Source organism: Amblyraja radiata, chromosome 17 (genome assembly GCF_010909765.2).
Source record: "Amblyraja radiata isolate CabotCenter1 chromosome 17, sAmbRad1.1.pri, whole genome shotgun sequence".
In the NCBI taxonomy this organism is placed as follows: Eukaryota; Metazoa; Chordata; class Chondrichthyes; order Rajiformes; family Rajidae; genus Amblyraja; species Amblyraja radiata.
Window position 1 is genome coordinate 35,075,866 of NC_045972.1, and position 25,079 is coordinate 35,100,944.

The following is a 25,079-nucleotide window of genomic DNA, read 5'->3' on the forward strand; positions in this document are numbered from 1 at the left end:
GAAATTATGTTATTGATCAGAGTGATGATCTTTTCATGGAAAAATAAAAACAAAACTTAAACTGTTTTAAACATTGAAATGGAGAGGATAGGATAAGAGGAGGAACTAAAAAGGGAAGGATTTGACAGATCTTACGGTGGAAGGGGTTAAATGTCAACACGGAGGGTAAAGATGCGTGAAAGAAGACGGTAAAGACATTAGTAAAACAAAAGGTCTAGAAATTAGCCTTCGGAATACCATAAACCTATCCAAATGTTGATCAGTTGTAAGCTGGATTTTACATTTTAACTGACCTCTCTATTGTCCTGCTTGGGCGGTCACCCAGTCATCCAGCTCATTTTATCTGCTTTGTATACTCATCTCCCATCCCCGAGTCCCCCAATTCCCTTTTATCCCACCTTTCAACCCCCCACCCCACCCCCCTTCTACCCACATCCCTCCTTTAGCTTTCCATTTCACTTCTCTGCTCCTTTTCCTATTTGACACCATTTTGTCTTCTTTTCACCTCTAGCTACTCTCTCTGGTAGCAAATTCACAAGTCTTTTCAATACACATCTTTTCAAGACACCTCGTCTTTCCAATACACAATTAGTGACAAAAACTTGCCTACCGTGCCCAATCCTTTAATTGTGACAAAACCTGTTTAGTCTGCCTTGCCCAATCCTTTAATCATTTCCAATACACAAGCCAATCCTTTACTCAAGTGGTCTTACCTTTGCTGTCTGCTACTAAGGATAATGGCTGGAACCAGGCCAACCTCAGACTGAGGGACCTTAGTTTTTTACCGGGAGCTTCTTTGGGAGGCCAGACTCAAATGGTCCGACTGGAGCTCAGTTTTCTCCCCTTCAGATCCCAGTCAACTGCACCCTCTTACTCAGTCATCTGTTGCTGGTTCCAGCTAGATCCCTGCTGACTACAGCCAAATGTGAAAGTTTGTTTCTTAAAAAGCAGATAGCAACAAACGTTGAAGGTAGACCATGGCAATCTTTAATTAAATCATCAGACGGGAGGGGAAAAAGATCTACACTGAGCACAAACATTGCTCAGTGCTTCTCGGGCTCCCACTCACAGAACAATGGAGAGTTAGCACAATTATACATTTTTCTTATCAGTAAAACACTCCTACCAAGTCTGAATATGGCATGACTGAAAGATTCTGTAGCCTTTCACAATATAGGAAAGCTGGATCCAAACCAAGCTCGCCCAATAACATGTTATTACCTGTCTCTGGAGAGTCAGCTATTTTTTTCAATCTTGGCTTCTTTATGGCCTTGAAGAAGCACATGTTATTACTGTAGGCTGCCATCTTAATGTCTTTATTGAAAAGCCAACCTGCCCTCCATTTTTGTGTTCAGTATAATTTACAAAGTCATTCAGACTTGGCACTGAGCCATTCTTTTGTTCTACTAGTCCATGCTTTTGTAGAAGAACTCAATTTTAGATTTGACTATTAGCTCTTTCAGTCAAAGATAAAACTATACATTAATACATTAATACAATCAAGTTCTGTTCATGAGGAAGTTGAGGATCCAGTTGCATAGGGAAGTACAAGAGTGGAGTGGCCTGGATGACGTCAGGAAAAGACCAGACGCCAGGCAGGTTCAGAAGTCGTTTAATGAATCATGGCAAACACACAGAATGCCCACGAGCAGGCACCTGGGAAACCCCGTGGTCAGATAATCGTCCCTATCCCTCAAGAGCTAAGTGGGATGTCCCAAGGAGTGGCCTAACCCCCGAGGACCGCCACAGGACCCCCGCCCATAAGAACCAGAAGCACGAAACGGACAGGAAGACGCACGCGGCGACCAGCCTGGGTGCGCACCACACCTGGCACAGGAACGGGCAACCAACCAACAGGTGCAGGGGGCCGAGTAGCCTCTGGAGGAGGTACCCTAGACAGAGGGCGCCCATGCTTATGGGGCCGCGCCACCAGCCGATCAATGTCAATATGCGCCGGCTTCAACCGCGCAACCGAAACAGTCTCATGCTGACCGCCCATGTCCAGGACGAAAGTGGACAAGCCATGTTCCAGCACCCGGAAGGGACTCTCGTACGGCCGCTGGAGGGGTCCCGATGAGCATCCCTACACAGGAAGATGAACTGGCAGTCCTCCAGAGCAGAGGGAACGTGCGGACGGAAGGACACATGACGAGATGTGGGCACCGGCGCCAACTTGCCCACCATCTACCGAAGTGTCCGAAGGCTGCTCCACCTGGCCCCATGCCGGTGGGATGAACTCCTCGGGCACCGTCAACGGGGACCCATACACCACTTCGGCGGAGGAGAAGGCCAAGTCCTCCTTGGTTACAGTGCGGATCCCCAGCAAAACCCATGGCAGAGCGTCCACCCAGTCCGGATCATTGAGCCGTGCCTTCAGGGCATCCTTGAGTTGGTGGTGAAACTGCTCCACCAGTCAGTTCGCCTGCGGATGATATGCCATCGTGTGGTGTAGGTGAACCCCAGGAGGCGTGGCATGGTCGACAACAGTTCCGACGTGAACTGAGGCCTCCAGTCGGATGTTATGTCCAGCATCACCCCAAACTGGACGATCCAGTGCGCCACCAAGGCCCGAGCACAAGTGGCCGTTGAGGAATCAGCCAGCGGTATGGCTTCAGGCCACCGCGTGAAGCGGCCCACCACGGTGAAGAGATAGGTCATGCCCTGGGACGGCGGCAGCGACCCTACGATGTCCACGTGAATGTGGTCGAACCGCTGCCGAGGGATGGCGAACTCCTGCAATGGCGCACGCTCGTGTCGCTGCACCTTGGCTGCCTGGCACGGAATGCAGGTGCGCACCCAATGTCCAACCTCCTTGTGCCGCCCGTGCCACATGAAGCGGGAGGCTACAAGGGCCGTTGTCGCCCGGATGGAGGGATGAGCAAGTCCATGGAGCACCTCACCCTGTGCCGCCAGGCAACGGGGCGATGGGTCGCAGAAATCCAGTGGAGACATCGCACAGCAGCGTTGCACTCCCAGGACCACAGACAACGTCCCCCAACTGCAAGCCCAATACTGCCGTGCGATAGGCAGCCATTTCCACGTTGACCAGCTGTGCGGCTGCCAGGGCGGAATAATCAATGCCCTCAGCGACTTGGAGAACGGCGTGAACCGCAGGTCACCATATGGCATCGGCCATTCTGTTGTACTTGCCCTCGACAAAACGGATGGAGGTGGTGTACTCGGACACGTATGCCAACTGCCTCTGGCTGCTGGAACCAGATATCAGGCTCTTCGGTCCACAGAGTCGAGAGCTTCAGCGCAACGCCGTTGTTTTCTATCACGATGCGTGATGAACGTCGGGGTCACCAGTTGTAGTGGCCTGGATGAGGTCAGGAAAAGGCCAGACATCAGGCAGATTCAGAAGTCGTTTAATGAATCATGACAAACACACAGAACGCCCACGAGCAGGCACCCGAGAAATCCCGTGGGCAGACCATCGTCCCTGTCCCTCAAGAGCTGAGGGGGATGACCCAAGGAGTGGCATAACCACCAGGGACCGCCACAAGAGACCCATTGCTCTAAGCTTGGTAACAAGCTTGCAGGACCTGATGGTGTTGAATGCAAAGCTGTAGTCTCTGAACAACCACCTGGCCATCTGCTTATATTGTCCAAGTGTTCCATTGCAGAGTAGAAAGCCAGCGAGAATGCATCCTCTGTTGATATATTGTGGCAATTGGCAAATTATAGTAGACCAGGTTCAAGCTGAGGTATTGAAATTGAATTGAAATTGAAATTGAATACCTTACGGTCTGAACGAAATTTCGTGCCTCATAGCATATCAGGAGTTGATGTGCACCATAACCAACTTCACCACCACGGAAGGTAGTCATCGATCGGTAGTCTTTGAGGCACCTTGCTCTTCTTGGCACCAATATAATTGATACCCTTTTAATTACTCAGACCTCAGTAATAAGTCTGCACATGGTCCATATCCCTCCAAGTTGGTGTTACTTGACCCAATATCTTTACAGCAATTCTTAAATAACCCCTCTAGCCCATTGTATCCACATGGCACAATAAATATGCTTCCATATTTCTTATTTACAAAGGTCAAAGGTCAAAAACTTTATTTGCCATTTGTGCTTACACACATAGGAACTCTTGTGCGGTTGTTCAGAGAGTCAAGTCAAGTCAAATTAAAAAGACACACAGAAAGACACATAATCTATAAAAACATATACTTCTCTAAAAATAAAAAAGAAAGTGCCTAAAACCCTATATAAAGGGGAAAGTGAGAACATTGTAAATTGCACAAACCCTATATAAAAGTGTCGATTGCATTGTAAATTGCACAGGCCCAGGAGACAATATAATATGATATAATATGATATGCTATGAGGTAAGTCAGGACATCAGTTCATTTTGTTTTGGCCAAGAGTCTCACTGTGGCAGGGAAGAAGCTCTTAAAAAAGCGTGTTCTGTTTGTGGCGATGCTGTCCGCTCGTCTGTGCCTGAGGTTGTATGTGCAGTTTTTGTGTTTGAGCAGGGAGTGAGCTGGATGTAGTGTGTCTCTGATGTCTCTGATATCATATCACCGTTATAAGCAACCAAATATAAAAGCAAGTGCAACAAAATGATTGAACAAAGTACTATTTTCATTGTACCGTGTTTAATGTCATATAAACTGGGAAACCAGATTATTTTATCAATTTCTGGTAGGCAAAACAAAATCAATTTACTGCGGTCAAGTCCATAAACTGTTAAACATAAAACAAGCAAAAGAACAGCAAATATTTACAGTAACTATACTGGCATTAATCTTATTTGAGCAAAAAAATAAACGGCTGAAAGAACTCAATAAGTCAAACTGATTCTTGGAAGCAAAGAGATGGTCAACATTTTAGGACTGATCAGGGACGGAGAGTGTAAAGGGAAGACTATACTCTACAGAAACAGTACAAGAACTGCCAAGGTTACAGAAGGTTCTGGAAATCTGACTACATAAATTCTCCCATTTTTCAAGACAGTAATTAATTTTTTTCATGTCTATTAGTGATTGGATACAGTATATAATCCATTAACTTAATTATGGGTAGTACCAAGGCAAATATTTGATGAAATAAAATAATTATAGCAAGTGCATGGTACAGTGATATGATGTGGTTAGTTATTGATAAAAGACGTATCTGACGCAGTGAAATTGGTTTATTGACAGTTCTCGGGTATGGAACCCTTGCATAACCCAGAGTCTGTAAATTGAATGAGAGGGAGGGGTGAGGAAGAGGTTGGTAGGCCACTGAGTCAGAATCATTCAGTACGAAAACAGGCTCTTCGGCCAAACTCATCCATGCCAACAAAGATTCCCCATCTAAGCTCGTCTCATTTACCTGCGTTTGACCCATATCCCTCTAAACCTTTCCTATCCACATACCTGTCCAAATGTATTTTTTACGTTCTAATTGCACCTGCCTGAACTACTTCCTCTGGCAGCTTGTTCCATATACGACCACTCTGTGTGAAAAAGTAGCCCTTCAGGTTCTAATTAAATCTTTTACCTCTCATCTTAAAGCTAGACCCTCTAGTTCTCAATTCCCTTACTCTGCAAAGAAAGACTCTGTGCATTCACCCCCTTCTCTTCCCCTTATAATCTTATACACTTCTGTAAGATTACCCCTCAACCTCCTGCACTCCAAGGAATAAAGTTCTAGCTTACCCTAACCTACCTCTCCTTATAACTCAGGCAGTCGAGTCCTTGCAACATCCTCATAAATCTTCTCTACACCCTTTCTAGCTTAATGTCATACGTTCTGTGTCAGAATGACCAAACCTTTAACAGACCATGGGGAAGGGGGGGGGGGGGGGTGAGAGAAAATGGGGTATGTTATTGCCAATTGTCTGCTATAGGCAAGTAAGCAATTATTTAAAAAGTAGCATTGTATAAGTAGTCTTCTTATTGAGTCCACATCACAAGATTAGAAATTGTTCAGCCAGAGCTGAACACACTTCTTGGCATCTGCATACAATGGCGTCTTGCACTTCTTGTGCATAGTGGTGGAAAGATTGGTGGAAACAGGGCCGCGACATGAACGTTCTTTCCATGACCCCGTATAAGTAACAGAAACAAAGAATTGCAGATGCTGATTAATACACAAAAGGACACAAAGTGTTGGAGTAACTCAGCGGGTCAGGAAGCATCTCTGGAGAACATGAATAGGTCGAGACATTTCTTCAGACTCTGGTCAGGAAGTGGGTTTGGAATCCAGGCATGTTGACAGCCCTCGACAGCTGATGGCTTGCGGAATGGCATGGATTGGTGGAGTCATTGGTTGCAGCACACAGGTGGCCAGAGTGCAGGTAAAGATCTGTGGCGGTGCTGGCGGCGGCAGCTGGTGGCCTGGAAGTTGTGTTGGCCGGTGGCAGAAGGTCTGGCTTGGAAATAACCGGGGAGACGGTGCAGGATGGGGGTGACTTTGGAAAATCATGGGCAGATGACACCAGTTGGATGAGTGGGAGGAGATTGGCACCAGGTGGGAGGGTAATGATCCTTGGCAATGGTGAATGGGGGGGGTTGGAAAAGATGAACACCCCAGGGCGGGGGAGGGGGGTGTGGGCGGGGAATTCGGGGGTGGGGGGGGGGGGCGGGGCTGTGGGTGGGGAGGGTTGTGTGGGCGTGGGAGGGGGAGGGGGATGTGGGCGGGGGAGGGCGGTGTGGGCGTTTACATTGTTTACACAATGTGTAAAAAGAGTTGAGATACTGTATTATAATTTTGCTGCATGTCATTGTGGTATATATCATCTTGATTGGTGAATATGTTTAGTTTGTGACTTTATTTCAAGCAGAAATAATATGTGAATGCTTCATTGAGCATAATTCCGACTGGCAACTACGCACTTCGTCCGTGCACATTATTGCACGCATCATGCAAGCAGTCTTGAATGACCACCTAAACTGTCATTTGGCAACCTAAAAAGCTGCCTAGGTTGCTCGGCTGGCGACAGGGAAAAAAAGTTAAGTGAGTGCCCTGAGTAGTGGGCCTCGCTGTCGGCCAGGCTCCACATTCTGCTCGCTCCTCAGCTTCAGCTTTATTGTGATGGAGGAGCCGGCCAATCAGTGCGCTGGAAGGGGCGTCGCCGTCCCGGTGACTGACAGGAGAGGAGACCAATCTGCGCACGCGCGGTTTTTAAGATTTATAAACCTCGCTAACTTTTACAATATAGTGTAGCGGCACCTGCTGGTGCCGGTAGGTAGCCGAACCCTGCGGTCGGTTACCTTGGTCATGTGACTGTGGGAGGAGTTTTGTTTTTGCGCGTTTTCTGGGCTAGCCCCATTCATTACTTCGACCACCATTGTGGTAACATCGTTTTGTATTAGCTGTCGTTTGATCCTTGTAGTTTTCACTACTTTGAAAATAAAGCTCGTTTGTGAAAACGACTGCCATCTCCACTCGCAAAATTGGTGACCCCGACACGCCCAATTGGAAATTGGACACCGAGATGCAGGACGATTTTGCTCCCGTCGCCGTTTCGACACCCATCAGAGTGCCTTCAGCCTCAAGCTATCGGTGTTTTGGCCTGAGCAGCCACAGGTGTGGTTTGCACATGTGGAAGCGCAGTTCCACGACGGCCTCAAAGCCCTCCTCCTACATACTTTCGGATTCAGCTGCCGGGACCGCGCCGCACGCATTCTACATATGGATGGTTTGGGAGACCGCAAGCCGTCGGTCCTCATGGCCAAGATGCCTGTGCCTGCTATTCGAGCAGGCATTCCTCGAGCAGATGCCATATGATGTCCGTCTCATGCTCGCAGATTTCGCCGACCCGCTGCAGCTCGCCGAACGGGCCGATGGCGGCACCATTAACCGCGTGTCCGCACCAGCGCTCTCTTCGCCTCAGCGGGAAAACAGCGAAGCCCCACCCACGACCTGGGACTCGCGGTAGGCACCGTTGGTATTACTATCACCTCCGCTACGGCACGGAGGCTCGACGCTGCCCCCCCACCCTGTACGTTTCAGGGAAATGCCTCGGCCGATCATCTGTAAGGGGATCACGATCCGCGACCGTCAATCCGGCCACCACTTCCTAGTGGATTCCGGTGCACTTCCTAGTGGATTTCTCCACATACTTCCTAGTGGACTTTCTCCCCGCCTTCTCCCTCGTGGCGGATTTACGGGGAGGGTGCAAGACTCCGCGATTGGCCATCGGTTCATCCACGCCCCGCCCTCACCCAACCAACAACTCAACACCGTCTCCGAAGTCGCTGGTCCTTACGCCGCCCTGCTCGCAGATTTCCCTGGACTCCTTACACCCCGTTTTCATGGTCCCCGCGTCCTCCCGGCCCTGTTTTGCCGGCCCCCTCTGTTACGCTCGCCCCGCCTTCGTGGCCCAAACGTTCTGGTCGTTCCGTACGGGTCCCCGCTCGCTTCCGTACCTCGGGTTCTGGGGGGGTCCTGTAGCGGCACATGCTGGTGTGAATAGGTAGTTCAACCCTGCGGGTGGTTACCTTGGTCATGTGACTGTGGGAGGGGTTTTGTTTTCGCACGTTTTCTCGGCTATCCCCATTCATTACTTTGACCACCGTTGTGGTAACATCGTTTTATATTAGCTGTCGTTTGATCCTTGTTATTTTCACTACTTTGATAATAAAGCTCGTTTGTGAAAACGACTGCCGTCTCGACTCACTAAAATACCAGAGATCGAAATGAGACTTGTTGCACTCGCAGCACAGGAGAACGATGAGTGAGCTGGCGAAAAATCTCAGCACTATCGCGTACCGTTTTTGCGCAAATAGAAAAAACGCGTAAACTGGAAGAGCACACGATCAGAATTTTAGATAGATAGATAGATAGATAGATAGATAGATAGATAGATAGATAGATAGACAGACAGACAGACAGACGGCAGCACCTCCTGGAAGGGAGTATGAAAGCGTTCAATGCTTTACCAGTTAGCTTGATGGGTGGTAAACCGATCATTCCCTCATCTGCTTCCACCATCACATCTCACCTCTTCCCCTCACTTCTATATAGTTTCCCTGGACACTCTCGATCCTGTTGCAGGATCTTGACCCAGAACAGCAACTATCCCTTTGGCTTCATAGATGTTGTTGGTCCGCTGAATTCTTCTAGCGGTTTATTGTTTGCTCTAGTTTCCAGCATTTGTGGTGGTAGCATGGACGCTCAAAACAAAACCGCCTTGCAGCCTTGTAGTGGAGTAGAGTCATACAGGTGGAAACAGGCTCTTCGGCCCAACTTGCCCACACCAGCCAACATGTCCCAGCTACACTAGTCCCACCTTCCCTACTTTTGGCTCATATCCCTCCAAACCTGTCCCATCCATGTATCTGTCTAAATGTTTCTTGAACGTCGCGATAGTCCCTGCCTCAACTACCTCCTCTTGCAGCTCGTTCCATACACACAACGCCCTCCGTGTGCGTAATTCTGATTTCCCAAATTCGCTCGTCGTCGTGACTTTGTTCGCGGTAAAAGCAGAGGAGAAGATGTTAATTCAAGGCCTTTACCCGTCTCCCTGACAACGGCAGCGGCCACGTCCCAACTGTCGGCTCGTGCGAGCCTCACCCGCCGGCAGGCGGTCACACCGCGCATGCGCCTCGCCGGCTGACCATCGAGGCGCCAACATGGCCGTCGTAATCCCACGGAAACAAACCTGACTTCATGGAAGATTCATAAACCTTAACCGCGCAGAAGGGACACCGTCTCCACGCGGTTCGAAATGAATGCGGCAGCATGTGAAGCTCACGCCCAAAGATTATTGAGGAGCTCCTCTATAATCTTTGCTCACGCCTGCTATTTCGACGCAAGCGTATCGGGGCCGTGGGACCCCGCGTGGCGTGAGTGTGCCGACGTCATGACGCGGCGCTGTCCGGCAGCCGGGTGGTGCTGCAAGTGGGCAGAGAGAGAGAAAGCGGGCAAGCAATCAATGCACAGACCCGGAGTCGCAGTGGCACCACAACTACGGGGGTCCACTCCAAGAGGTTGCCTTCAGCCACATCAGAGGCTCGCTGTATTCCGTTAAGGAAACTAAACCATAGACTTGCTGTATGCAATCATAGGAAATATATCAGGGGTTGGCTGCACAACAATTAAACTAGAGACGGGGTCAACCACTATATACCAATCGTTAGATGCATTTAACCATGAGAAATGCAATCTGAAACAGCATGAATTTACCACAGATGATACACCAGCACTGGTTGGACCTCAGAAATTACTAGCTGGGACCCAGCAGTTTCAATCCCGCCAATTATACCGGGGGGGGGGGGGGGGGTTGTGGAGGAAATATTTAGAATTGGCTGCTTCAGACACAAAAAAGTACGACTGGGGTAGACTCTGGTTGGATCAAATGGATCTGTAGCAGAATTGATTTCGAAGTACAACCGTAATCCGCCTGTATCCTGCCAGACGTATAATTATACTAGGAACTGGGTTCCTTCTACATTCAGACGGTTTATAACACGGCAGCAGACCGGAGACTTGGGTCCTTCACAAGGTATTGTGTCTTTCTTTAAACCGACAGAAATCTATTTTCTAACTTACGGATTGTCTTTAGCAGTAATCGCTTTCGATAAATATACTTGTGTTCTCAGAATTATATCGCCTAGACTTATATTATCTGTAAAATGAAGATAACTTGCACTTATAGCACCTCTTTCTGCGTTAAATAGAGAGCTTTTAGAAAAAAAAATCACACGTGCAGGTTGAAAATTACGATATTAAGAATATGGTGTAATTAAATCACATTTTTTTTTAATAAATCGTGTGACCGGTGCATTTTGAAAAAGTAATGCCTGCTTTTGATTTATAAGTGTTTTCTAGAAATCTGGCAGGTTTATGTCGGTCGTATATTTTCCTGATGTATGCGCGTATGAGAATAAAGAAATAATCGACGTACATTGGATTTTCCTGTTTATTGTGTTAGGACCCGGCAAATGAAATGTTTAGGTTACGACACGAGCTCGGGGCTATTCTACATTTCTTTGAGCGAAGGCTTACATGCGTTATATAATATTTTGTACACAATGTCCACCAAAATGATTGAGGTTCGTGGCCATTGGGGTGGGTCTGCTGTTTCCTCGAGGTCCCGTTCAAACTGCCTTTGTATATTTTCTGCAACATTGAAATGGCTGTTTATCAATCTCATTTTTCAGATCCTCTTATGTTATCAACCTGTTTTCCTGCAAGATTGTGTTTATTATGGGAACAGTGGAATTTGTATTCCCTCTCTACACTCGCAACCTTTGCACTCTTGCTTTGCATTCAGGGCGTTGCCAAGGCGTTTTTAGTTTCCTAGTGTGCGACTGTCTCGGTACGAGGTGGCAAACTCAAAAGTCGTAGAACAGATTTTTAAGATTTATTTTGCATGTTATTCGTTTTCTATCTTCTCTGTCTCTCCCTTTATTTCACCCCAGCGCTCACTTTCCATCTTCTTCTGAGCCACTCCCTCTCGCACACAACTCACACCATCTTCCCTCTCTCTTTGTTCTGTGCTCACATGCGCTGCCATCAAACTTTTGCTTTTCCATATTCACTCATCTCTTAGTATCGCTAAAAATAATCTCAGGCAAGTATCTTTATTTCTTCGCTCTTATCCGTTTCATTTCTTCTTTACACACCTTGAAAAATCTGGAACCCCCTGAGATGTTGTAGCAGCCTTATTCAACTTCTGACAATAGCATAGTTTTATTGGCCATTCAAATCTAGAAGTCATTTCATGACTCCCGTTCGAGAATCTCTTCGCGGCCGCACTCATTGTTATTTTGAAATGAAGTTGTTTATTGAACCCCTTCTCCCCGGACTTTAACCGGTTCAATGCCAGTGGCGACGGTTAATCAGCCTCAAAGGACTCGCACTTGCCCTCTCAAATTGCCATTGGTTTCGATTTGGGCCGTGACCATGTGTTTGGTGTGAAGAAAATGAACGTCAGTGATCTGCTTTCAAAGAAAAATATTCTTGGCCCTTGCGGACACTTGTAGAAAGCTGTTCCTAGTTTCCTCTTTGCTTTCTCGTCCTTTGTCCCTTTGCTAAGCACTGATTTGCGTTTTCAAGTCACATTCCGTTGCCGCTTTCATACCGCTAGGAGGCAGGAGCAGACGCATTTCTGGTCCGGTTAAGAGGGTGAAGAAAGGATCCTTCGAAGTCTGCACATCTTGCCAGTGTTTTTCTTTCCGCCCGTGTCATGTTTTTATAATAGTACCCCTGGGTCTCCAAGTAATCTGTCAAGGAATTTCAGAATGTTTCATCGATTGTCTGAATATGTCGCGCTCACTGTACTCAGACAAATGCATTCATTGTCCGAAGAACTTGTCTCAAACAATGAAAGTTAAATCCTGCTCAGACCGGTGTTGGGTAGTTGAGGTATTATTATTCAGTATTGTAATATGACAAAGTTCAATGTGGGGTTGAGGAATATCCAAAATCCAAAATCCGTTTGACAAAGATATTACTGAGGGGAACAAATCTATTAATTGAACTCAACTTGATGGAGGTTGGCTGCAAAACATCGACGTGGATAATAAATTAGTCGGCGCAGAGAAACAAATTGAAGTTACAGTCGACACATCAGGGTGAAGAGAAGAGGAATTGCCCCACGGACTGATGTTGAGATCCTATTAGAATGTGATGTTCATTGCTTGGACTCTGAAATGTTTAAATTTGGTCAGATTTCTGACAAAGTGGGAGAACTGTTGAATCAGAAGAGATCACTTCAGAATTGCAAAATATAAAGGGGAGAGAAACTATGGGAAATTCGGTTTAGTATGGATGCGGATATTAAAGCACTTATAAAGAAAGAAGAAAATAATGGGGAGTGTGAACTGAAAGATCTTAGCGAACAAAGAGTTCTGGAAGTTGTAGAAAGTTTGATTCCTAACCTGTCCAACAACTTCTACAGCAGCTATCAACAAAACCAATCAAAGTAAGTTAAGGCACTCCCCAACTTACGTAATAGGCGAATTAAGGAAACTCCCACTTGCGTACACTCACACTTACATAAGCAATTCTTTAAACCCACTGCTTTATTTCTGAGTTGCGCATCTCGATAGTCTTGGTAACAGTTCACTATTGCGCATGCAGCTGTTCTCATGGATGCTCCCATATGGTCTCTATATTGGAACTCCCACATGGTCTCTATGTCGGAGCACACATGTGGTCACTGTCTTGAATCATAAATTTAACCTTGTGCAGTAGCACTTCCATTTCTGACTTGCGTAACATCTGACTTGAGGAAGGGTCCTTGGGATGTAATCCTAAAAAGACAATATGGGGAGAAAAGATGAGGTACGAAGGTAAGCTAGCCAAGAATATAAATATAGTAAAAGCTTCTTTAGGTATGGGAAGAAGAATAAAATAGTTAAGACCAAAGTTGGGCCCTTGAAGACCGAAAAAGGCGAATTTATTATGGGGAACAAGGAAATGAACAGGTACTTTGGATCCGTCTTCACTAAGGAGGACACAAACAATCTTCCTGATATAGTAGTGGCCAGAGGATCTGGGGTGACGGAGGAACTGAAGGAAATCCACATTAGGCAGGAAATGGTGTTGGGTAGACTAATGGGACTGAAGGCTGATAAATCCCCAGGGCCTGATGGTCTGCATCCCAGGGTACTTAAGGAAGTGGCTGTAGAATTTGTGGATGCATTGGTGATAATTTTCCAATGTTCTATAGACTCAGGATCAGTTCCTGTGGATTGAAGGGTAGCTAATGTTATCCCACTTTTTAAGAAAGGTGGGAGTGGGGGAATTATAGACCAGTTAGCCTGACATCGGTGGTGGGGAAGATGCTGGAGTCAATTATAAAAGATGAAATAGCGGCACATTTGGATAGCAGTAACAGGATCGGTCCGAGTCAGCATGGATTTACGAAGGGGAAATCATGCTTGACTAATCTTCTGGAATTTTTTGAGGATGTAACTAGGAAAATGGGCAAGGGAGAGCCAGTGGGTGTAGTGTACCCGGACTTTCAGAAAGCATTTGATAAGGTCCCACATAGAAGATTAGTGGGCAAAATTAGGGCACATGGTCTTGGGGGTAGAGTGCTGACATGGATAAAAAATCTGGTTGGCAGACAGGAAACAAAGAGTAGGGATTAATGGGTCCCTTTCAGAATGGCAGGCAGTGACTAGCAAGGTACCGCAAGGCTCGGTGCTGGGACCGCAGTTATTTACAATATACATCAATGATTAGGATGAAGGGATTCAAAATAACAGCAAATTTGCAGATGACACAAAGCTGGGTGGCAGTGTGAACTGTGAGGAGGATGCTTTGAGAATGCAGGGTGACTTGGACAGGTTGGGGGAGTGGGCATATGCATGGCAGATGAAGTTTAATGTGGATAAATGTGAGGTTATCCACTTTGGTATCAAAAAACAGGAAGGCAGATTACTATCTAAATGGCGTCAAGCTGGGAAAAAGGGAAGTACAACGGGATCTGGGGGTCCTTGTTTATCAGTCTATGAAAGTAAGCATGCAGGTACAGCAGGCAGTGAAGAAAGCGAATGGCATGTTGGCCTTTATAACAAGATGAGTCGAGTATAGGAGCAAAGAGGTCCTTCTGCAGTTGTACAGGGCCCTATAATACACACCTGGTGTATTGTGTGCAGTTTTGGTCCCCTAATTTGAGGAAAGACATTCTTGCTATTGAGGGAGTGCAGCGTAGGTTTACAAGGTTAATTCCCGGGATGGCGGGACTGTCATATGCTGAGAGAATTGAGCGGCTGGGCTTGTACACGCTGTAGTTTAGAAGGATGAGAGGGAATCTTATTGAAACATAGAAGATTGTTAAGGGTTTGGACACACTCGGGGCAGGAAACATGTTCCCGATGTTGGCGGAGTCCAGAACCAGGGGCCACAGTTTAAGAATAAGGGGGAAGCCATTTGGAACGGAGACGAGGATACACTTTTTCTCACAGAGTGGTGAGTCTGCGGAATTCTCTGCCTCAGAGGGCGGTGGAGGCCGGTTCTCTGGATACTTTCAAGAGAGAGCTAGATCGGGTTCTTAAATATAGCGTAGTCAGGGGATATGGATAGAAGGCAGGAACGGGGTACTGATTGGGGATGATCTGCCATGATCATATTGAATGGCGGTGCTGGCTCGAAGGGCCGAATGGCCTACTCCTGCATCTATTGTCTATTGTCTATTGTCTTACATAAGTCATGGAGCGTTTGTAATTGAATATATAATGGAAAGAGTCATTTTTAAAGTGTACAGTGCTCTGGTTAGTCCACTACTGATATTATCAGATAGGTAGCAAAGTCCTGAAAGTCACAGAGAGAAAGGAAATCTGGATGATTGCTGGTACAAAATAACCGAAGAGTGATAATTATAAGGAAGGTGGATTCTGGAATTATTCAGTCTTAAAATGAGGTGCCGTAATTGACATCCCATAGAATAAAAGACACAAAGTGTGGGAATAACTCAGTGGGTCAGGCAACAATCTCTTTTGGTGAGGTTTTGTATCAAGACCTTTCTTCAGACCATTTGTAGGGGTAAGGAAAGAAGGGTGGAAGAGAGAAGGGGCAGAAGAAAGTATGATCGATAATAGGTGCTCATCTATAGATAATGGCATAATAGGTGTATACAGGCGAGGAGGTATTTGATACGCAGATGGTTGGACAAAGACCAGAGATGGAAAAAAAACAGGTTAGACAAAAGAACATAAGGGATAGGAGTAGAATTAGGCCATTTAGCTCATCGTCTACTCATGGCTGATTTATCCTTCCCTCCTAACCCCATTCTCCTGTATACACTTATTTATTTGAAGAGAGCAAATATTCAGGCGTGTACTCATTGAAGGTTTGATAATTAAAACAAAACTCCATTGCTCGTGGACTCAAACCTCACCTGAAATATAAGATGAAGTTGCCATTTTTCTTCCTAATTGCTGTACTATATTGCAATCTTTTGGTGATTTGAATACATGGATAATTGAATCCTTCTGAGTACCAACACAATCCTTTCTTGCTACTTAAAAATGGTGTCCTTTCAGCATATTCAATCTGCTATCTTCCTGCCCAATTACTTCACCTGCATACGTCCCCTTGTGTATTCTTTCAATCTCCTCCCAGCTAGTTATACAACCCAATTTTGTATCACGAGGAGGCATGAATATGTCACCCTCACAACTTCATTTGTCGTTACTATAAACTGTAAGTAGCTGACACTCAGTGGTAATGTTAGTAACACCGCTTGTGCCAGTTCCCTGCTAACCTCATGAAAAATATTTGTTTCTAATCTGTTTCCTGTCCTTGAACCAGTCCTCCCTGACCCCAACACCTTGAGTCCCAATTTTCTATAACAAACCTTCATGTAGTACTTTACTGAAAACCTTTGGAAAAGACAACAAAGGATCTATCTTCTTTGTTGTATTGTCAAAGAATACTCTCACAGTTATAAAACACAGTTTATCTTAGTAAAATCACAAAGATGTTACATGTAATGTTTTCTTTAAATACTCTGTTACCATTTTCTTGATGGATTCTTTGGAGGCAATGGGAGGCTAGCTAAATGGTCGTTCAGGTTCCTATTTTCATTCGAATAGTGATACTATGTTTGTAATCCTTTAATCTGCTGGGACTGTTGCAGACTCCAGGGAATTTTGAATAATGGTATATCCATTATCTCTGTAGCCACCTCTTTTACAACCCTGGGTTATATGACATCAGGTCCGGGGGATTTGTTAGCTTTTAATCACTTTAATTTCTCCAATGCCTTTGTTAATATTAATTATTTTAAGTTGTCACTCTCATTAGACCTTTGACTCCCTCTATTTCCAGTAACTGAAACAACATATTTGTTTAATGTCTCATCTTATTCTTTAACTCTATATTTCACGCCTCTCTAATTGTTAATCCATTTTCCCTTTATGAGGTGTTTCTTAGTTAATATATTCCTTTATGTATATATTTTGATTGGACAAAATATTTTGAACCTGAGGTGCAATCATGTACTGTACAATTTAATATTTCACAATGCTTTCATAATGTGTAGTTTGTTGCATGGGAGTTGTGTTAGGATAATTGCTGAACATGGTTAGTTATTTTACAGGAGGAACTGTTTATCGCTGTTGACTATTTTGAACCACAGTGGAGCATAACCACTTTCATGGCAAACCATTCTATGTTCTAATAACACTCTAACATTTTCATCAACTTCTTCCATCAATCTGCTTCAGGAGAAATATACTATCATGATAATTTCTCCATTTATAATATAATGCCAGAATTTACATTGGATGTTCCCCACAAATTGTCTACAATGGGTGCCCAAAACTGAACACAATACACTATATTAAATGCACCTATTGCCTCGTATAATTTTATCATTATTTCATTATCATATGTTTCTTTTCTTTTATTGTGCCTACAGGAAAATGTGTACTTAAATATGTGTTTTTGCAAATATTTGTGTTGATCCACATATCTTAAACAGTTGTTATTTCTGTTCTTTGTTTTTTTCCTGCCAATGTATATATTTCACATTTCTTCACTTTCAAATGCAACTTCCTTTTGGCTCATCATGCTGCCAGCATATTTTTCTCCTCTTACAACACTTCTAGTCAATGTTTTTTTGTCATCAGCAAATTTTAATCTTCAGTTCTTGATGTCCGTGCCGAAATGTTTGGAGATTTGCAGCTAAAGTTGACTGGGACTGATTCCTAGCGTGGAGCATCTCTAACTATATTAACATATTAATGTTAACCTTTTACTTCACATCTCTAATTCCCTCATGTTATTTGACTCCCTATTGTAATTTTTTTTTAAACAAATATCTTATGAAAATGTATGTTAACTATATCAACCGTATCCCCTTAAATAAAGGCACAATTTGTGAGTTCATGTTGGTTAAGCCCAGCTTAATGCCCAATAATTTTCTAAGTGCCCAGTAATTTTTTCACGGTTGACATTTAACTGATTGTGTTATTTGTCCAATTTAACTTTCTCTCTCTTGTGAATGGAAGTGTTACATTGTGATTCTTCCTTATTCCAAGGCCCAATTTGCATCTGGTGGTATTTACGGTCCATATATAGTTTATTAACTTCAATCGGAATCATACACTGGACTTAGTGGTGTTCAATTTAATATATGACATATTTGATTTTACATATTTGGGGTTCCTTCGTGTGCTCCAGTTTACTCCCATATCCAAAAGCCATGCGGGTATGTAGGTTCATTGGTCACTGTGAATTACTCCCAGTGTGCAGGGAGTAGATGTGAAAGTGGGATAACATAGAACCAGTGTGAATGGATGATTGATAGTCGACATGGAGTTCGTGGGCCAAAGGGCCTCCTAAAATTTTGTATAGAGTTGTACAGTGTGAAAATAGGCCCTTTGGCCCAACTTGCCCACAGCGACCAACATGTCCCATCCACACCAGTCCCACCTGCCTGTGTTTGGCTTATATCATTCTAAACCATCTCTATCCATGTATCTGTCTAAATGTTTCTTAAACATTGCATTAATATCTGTCTCAACTACCTTGTTCCATTCACCCACAACCCTTTGTGTAAAAAGAGTTACCCCTCAGGTTTCTATTAAATATTTCCCCCCCTCACCTTAAACCTACTGTTCTCGATTCCTCAACTGTGGGCAAGATACTCTGTGTGTTTGCCCAATCTATTCCTTTCATGATTTTGTGCATCTCGACAAGATCATCCTCATCCACCTGGGCTCTAAGACATAGAGTCCTAGTCTGCTCAGCCTCTCCCTATAGCCCAGGTCCTCGAATCCTGGCAACATCCTCGTAAATCTTCTCTGCACCCTTTTCAGCTTGACAACATCTTTCCTATAACATGGCGCCCCGAACTGAACACAATACTCTAAATGTGGCCTCACAAACATCTTGTATAACTGCAACATGACCTCCCAACTTCTATACTCAATACTTTGACCGATAAAGGTAATTTGTTCAATCAATCAACCAATCCTCCCTGTATTTGTGTCTTTGTTATTATCCACCATGTTAAGAGGTTAGAATTTTTCAATATCCTGAACTTACTTTCAACCCAATACAAATTTGGGTTAATAAATCTTTCTTCTAAATGTCAGAATGGAACTGAGAGTGGAGAACCCTAATGCCACTTCTGCAGAAACAGTATTCTTTTAATAAACACATGTACATTACAGTTAAAATGTTAACTGTTTTTAGTTAAAAGCTAAAATGGTGGGCTTGGAACTTGTCAGCACAGTAGGCAAAGCACAATTAGAAATCACTAGTGCTCCAGCGGTGAACCACAAGAACCAAGGCAGATGGAAAAATATGGACCAAATGTTCAGGAACATGGGAGAGCAGTAAAATAGTTACAAACTGTGATCGCATCCGCAAGGTCCCATGAGTTGGCCATTTTCCAACTTCCTCAACTCTATTCCAGCTGCCAACTGGACTATGACTTTTTTTTAAGAAAGGTGAACTGTGGTCTGCTATAAGTATTTCAATTAAGATCAGTTGTGAGAGTGAGAAACCCAATTGTGGCCACTCTGCGTTGTGATAAATACCTTCACCAGATTACGTCAGTTTACAGCACTTTATTTCATTTGTCCACATCTGGTTGTTAGTTACAAAGATGTTGCAGATGTGAAGAGATTGTAATAGAGAGGTTTGAGTTGGGAGATCATTGAACCATCAGAAGAGATGATTAAGAATATATAGGAGATTATTGTTACAAATTTAAAGTGGGTTTTAAAGGAACGTAGCCTTGATATTTGCAGATTTTTTAAACCTTAATCACTAAAGGCTCTTGGTACCTCTAGAATAAATAAAACCATGCTAACTTTAGTTCAGTGCTTGGAGAAACATAGCAACATGTCCGCACCATTCGGCAGCTCACACCTGTTCTATCATTCTTTTTTACCATGATTGATTTGTATTCTACCTCTATCCACCCATACACTTTCACACTTCTATCGTTCTCTAAATGAAGAAATATTTCCCAAATCCTCTCCTAACTGACCTTGTTCAAATTTTAAAGTTATATCTTCTTGTGTTAGGATCCCAGCACGAGAAAATATTCTATGTCTCCTTTACATTCCTTTCACAATCTTGTAAAGCTTAATTAAATCATACCATGACCTCAATATTCCAGGCAGTCAAAATGAGGTTTATGTAATCTCTCTTCATAGTTTAACCCATGGGTAGTTTGTAATAATCTGGTGAGTCTGTGCTGCATTCCTTCTGAGGCCAATATCTTTCTAAGTGCAGGCCCATACAAAATAATACTTAAAAGATAAAGCTGTAAGGAAACATCATTCCTCATATCTAAACCCAGGAGTCATTATGATTAAAATTCCATAAACCTTTATGATTAAACCTCCGTACCTGGATTTCTAAATCGCAATGGATTCTCATTTTCCCTACTTTCCTCCATTTAAAAATATATTATGTGACATTGTTTGGCCCAAAGTGCATGACCGGCATTGAAATCCAACAATCTTGTAACAGGATATTTTCCACATTTACTGTAATATAACCTTTTAGGGAAGACCAGATGAGCTACTGGGATCATCTATCTGTACATAACTAAAATTCTGATCTTGTGCTCTTCCGGTTTGCGTGGTTTTTCTATTTGTGCAAAAACCGTACGCGATAGCGCTACAATTTCTTCCATCTTACTCACCATTCCCCTGTACTTTAAGTGCAACAAGATTTGTTCCAATCGCTGGTATATTTTAAAAGTTATTAAGGTTTAAAAATCTTAAAAACCGCGCATGCGCAGATTGGTCTCTATTGTCGGTCACTGCCAGGACAGCGACGCCTCTTCCTGCCCTATTGCTGCACTGATTGGCCGCGTTCACTGTCAGTCACTGGCCCGTGTTGCCCGGCGCGTCTTCCGGTCGGAGCGGCCTCCAGTCAAGGCAACCTCCTGTCAGAGCAGTGACCTCGAGATCCTGGGGAGGTGAGGAGGCAGAGTGGGGGAATTGAGGGAGGTGAGGAGTGGGGGATAGAGGGATAGGAGGGTGGTAGGGAGGGAAGAGGAGTTAGGGAGGTAGGGAGTGACTGAGGGTAGAGGAAAGGAGAGGTAGGGAGAGGTGAGGGAGGGATTTGGGAGGGGAGGAGGAGAGGGGAAAGAAGAGGGAGGATGAAGAGGAGGGCAAGGGAGTGGTGGGGGATGAGGGGAAATGAGCCACGCCTGCGCAGTTCGGGGCTATGGGTGAGTGGTGGAATATTGCGTTTGGTGAACGGGCTGTGTTGGGGGAACAGGTGAGTGGTGGCATATTACATTGGCGAACGGGTTGCGTTGGGGGACCAGTCCTCCCGTGTGACAGGGACCCAATGGGTCGCACTTAGTGTAGTAAATTTATAAATGGCAACACTGGAGGATCGCCATAGGCAACTGTTGAACTGTAACTTAACTTTGTGCAGCAATTTGCTACCAAAGTTGATGTTTAGTGGTATTGTGAGCTTTAATTGGGGAGAGTTATAGAAAATTATATTTGTTGGATACTAACATATTAAATCACATACTCCATGGGTTTTTTGAGCCAGTTTTCCAAGAAAAAAACTGCAGTAATCAAAGCCAGAAAGGGTAGGATGGGTCTGAAGCCCAGTGTTTAGTCATTAGAATGTTTTATTATCATTCTGATAGACTGATTTTCCAATTCCAGTGGTAATTCAACTTTTTTTTTCACTCCTAGTTTTCTTTACATATTTTTAGGATGTTCAAAAAGTTGAATAAAATAAACACTTAAGAAATGCATTAATTTATGTTTATTGCTCATGTGACAAAATATATATAAAATTATACAAGGGAGAATAAGACGAAAATTACTAAAAAACATAAGAAAATTTAGTCGAGGGTGAATGAAATTTTGGGATAAAACTCAAGGGTGAATGCCACTGAAATAGTTTAAGAAGCATTGGTCTAAGTTATTGTTGAAGTGATAGCATCCCGTTTGCATTTTGCATATCGTTTCATGAAACAAATATAAGAACGTAAGAAATGGGAGCAGCAGTGGGCTAAATTTTGCCCTATACATTGGCTCCACCCTTCACCAGGAATTTTATTGCTGATCATCCACCTGCGCACCAGTTTTCTGCAATATCTGCATATCCTTTGATTTCCTTAAGATCCAAAAATCTATTGATCGCTGTTTTGAATAAACTCAGTGACTGGAATTCAACAGTCCTCTGGAATAGCTTTAGGAATTCTATGTATAGTTTAGTGCTGAAATCCTGAAAAACATTGCATGTGATTCCATGCTCCTTCACAATATGCTCCTTGTTACCTTCTGCATTGTAACCAAGAGAAATCACTGGACTTGATGTGAATTGAAACTACTTAACAAATGAGCGATGGCAGTTATTGTGAGTAGTACCATGTAATGGCATTGCCTCACCAATAACCTGCTCACTGATTCATTCGCATGAGATCAATAAATGGCTGAGACCATAAGCTACAGTAATAGTTATGGGACAAAACAATATAGAGTCATATAGCACAGAAATGCCCCCCTTGGACCACCATGTCCATGCTGACCTTTTTACTCATCTACACTAATTCTTCTTCTTCTTCTTCTTCTTCTTCTTCTTCTTCTTGCGTATGGCGTGCACAGCCTAAAGTTGTCGGACAACTAGTTCTATTTGATCTTATTTGATTATGCACGCCGCGTTGATTGCATTTGTCGAAACAGGGCGGACCACGTGAAGGTTGCAATCTTCCACCCCAACACTCATTCCATTTGCTTGCATTAGGCCCTCATCCTTCTAGGCCTTGCCTGTCTAAAGTGCCTGTCTAAATGTATTAAGTATGTCTAATTCTAACAACTTCTCTGCAGCACATTCTCTCTGTGTAATGAAAAACTATCATTCCTTCCTCTCACCTATATCTCTGCCCTCTTGTTGATACCATAAGAGAAAGGGTTTGACTGTCTACCCTACCTTTGACGCTCATAAATTTGTATTCCTTTCAACCTTTCTCACTCCAGGGAAAACATGCCTGCCCCTTCGAATCGTTCCCCATAACTAAGGTTCACGAATCTTGACAACATCTTGGTCAATCTCCTTTTGCACGCTCTCCATTGCAATGACATAATATTCTAGATTTTCACTCGGGGATCAATCACATTTCTTGGTATGCTGTTCAACAACAGTTAGAACAGTGGCATTAACTCCTCAATGTGGAAGATTGTATATGTTTTGTCCACTAAAAGGACAAGTCCAATCTAGCTGATTACTACCTTGTCAGTCAACACCAATTGTCAAAAATAACTTCTGAAACAATGCTTACAGATGCACCCAGTCTTTTGCCAGGACCACTCAGATCTTGAACTCATAGCCTTAGACCAGATATGCAACAAAGAGTTGAATTCCAGAGGTGAGTATGACTGACATTGACAATAGGGCAAGATTTTACTGGGAATGGCATTAAGGGGGGCTTGTCAAAGTAAAGTTGATTGGTATATTTGGGAAAACAGTTGGATTTTCCAAATGGCCTGAGTCATAAAGTGTTTTTTAGATGCCAATCATCCCAGTCTCGTGATATTACTGCAGAAGCACCCCAGGGCAGCATCATCGACCATTTTCAACTGTTCTACCATGACCATCCTTCCATCAAATGGTCAGAAGTAAGAATGCTCGATGGAGATTACATGATGTTCAATTCTATTCACATCTCCTTTAGAAAATGAAGCATTTCATGCCTGCATGCAGCAAGACCTAGATAACATGCAGGCATGAGCTGACAAGTGTCAAGAAACATTTGCAGTACATGCGTGCTAGATAAAGACTATCCATAGTAGGAGTGAGACTAACTAGCTACCTTTTACATTCAATGCATTACCATTGGTAAGCCACACCGCTTCCCTCTCATTATCAACATCTTGGGGATCATCTTTGAACAGAAACACAATGTGCACAACTACTTAACTGCAAATGCAGGTCAGTGGCTAGGTGTCCTATGGTGAGTGACTCGCCTCCTGACAGCTAAAAACTATGTTCACCATTCATAAGGCACAAGCTTGGATTGTAGTGGAATCCGTTCTACTTGTAGCTCCAACTACTCTCAAGCAGCTGAACACCAATCAAAGCAAAGGAACCTAATGAATTGCTATCCCAACCAACACACTAAACATTAATTCCCATCCATAACATGTACTTCTTTAATCTGACATGGGTATTCCAACAGCATCTCCCAACCCCACAAAACGATAAGGGCAGAAGTTACATGGGAATGCTACCACTTTCCTTTGACTTAGAAATACATTGCTGGTCCTTCATCACTACTCCGTCTAATTTCAGGAACGCTCTATCCAGCAGCATTATGGACGGACTATAGCAGTTCACACGCCTGTTTCATCATCGCATTCAGGAGTCATTCTTGATTGGTAATAAATGCTAATTTTGATTGTCATGCCCAAATTCCATACAATAACCAAGAAGTATTATCCTACAAGTAAAATCCTACACTTTGTTGCACTGGATTCAAGAGAGCTCTTAAGCATGTACCAATATAACGTAACCAAAGCAAAATATTTGGCCCTAAAAAATGATTTGTATATTTTTTGTAATTCCCACACACAAATAATTTTTAATGAACTAGTTAAATGTTATTAATGACTTCAAATTCTATGGAAGTGCTCCAAACTTTAATTATGTCTGAGACCCTTAATCAGAACTGGAAAGGAGACAAAAAAAAGCTGACGTTATTTGGAGAATGGGGTAGCTTAACGTTTGTCTTGTTCTCTGTTTTGATGAAACGTTAATTCTGTTTTTATTTTTATTCATGGGCCAAGATGGCCTGAGTCCTGCAGTGCCAACCTGAGAGGCTTTCAAGTTAAGTGAGGTACTTTTCTACATCCTTGGCCACTCCTTTTTCGCTCCTTATCCCCAGATGGTCTATTTCGCTATCAATTTTGACCACTTAACCGACTCCGTGAAAAGACCTCCTGATCTCCTACTCTACCTTTCACCATACCATCTTCCATTTTCTAATCCCACCTCTCTCCCACAAACACCCAGCCCCAATCCACCACTATGGTCTCCAATCCAAAATGATTTCTCTTTCTCAACAGCCATCCCTATATAACAATCTCCTCTTAATTATCTCTTCCCCTTGTCTCCCTCCCCCACTCCATTCTGTCCAACCATGCCCAGAACCACAAACTATTGTGGCCAAGCTTTCTCTCACTATTA

General features: G+C 43.8%; 1 protein-coding gene across 1 annotated transcript in view; it reads left to right on the top strand.

The window, feature by feature from the left end:
- The first annotated feature begins 9,811 nt into the window (after positions 1-9,811).
- smpd3 (sphingomyelin phosphodiesterase 3) overlaps positions 9,812-25,079 on the top strand; it is a 175,428-nt gene continuing 160,160 nt past the window's right edge. The window contains exon 1 of the mRNA XM_033036131.1: positions 9,812-10,446. The gene's annotated coding sequence lies outside the window, so the exon portion shown is untranslated. The remainder of the gene's footprint in view (positions 10,447-25,079) is intronic.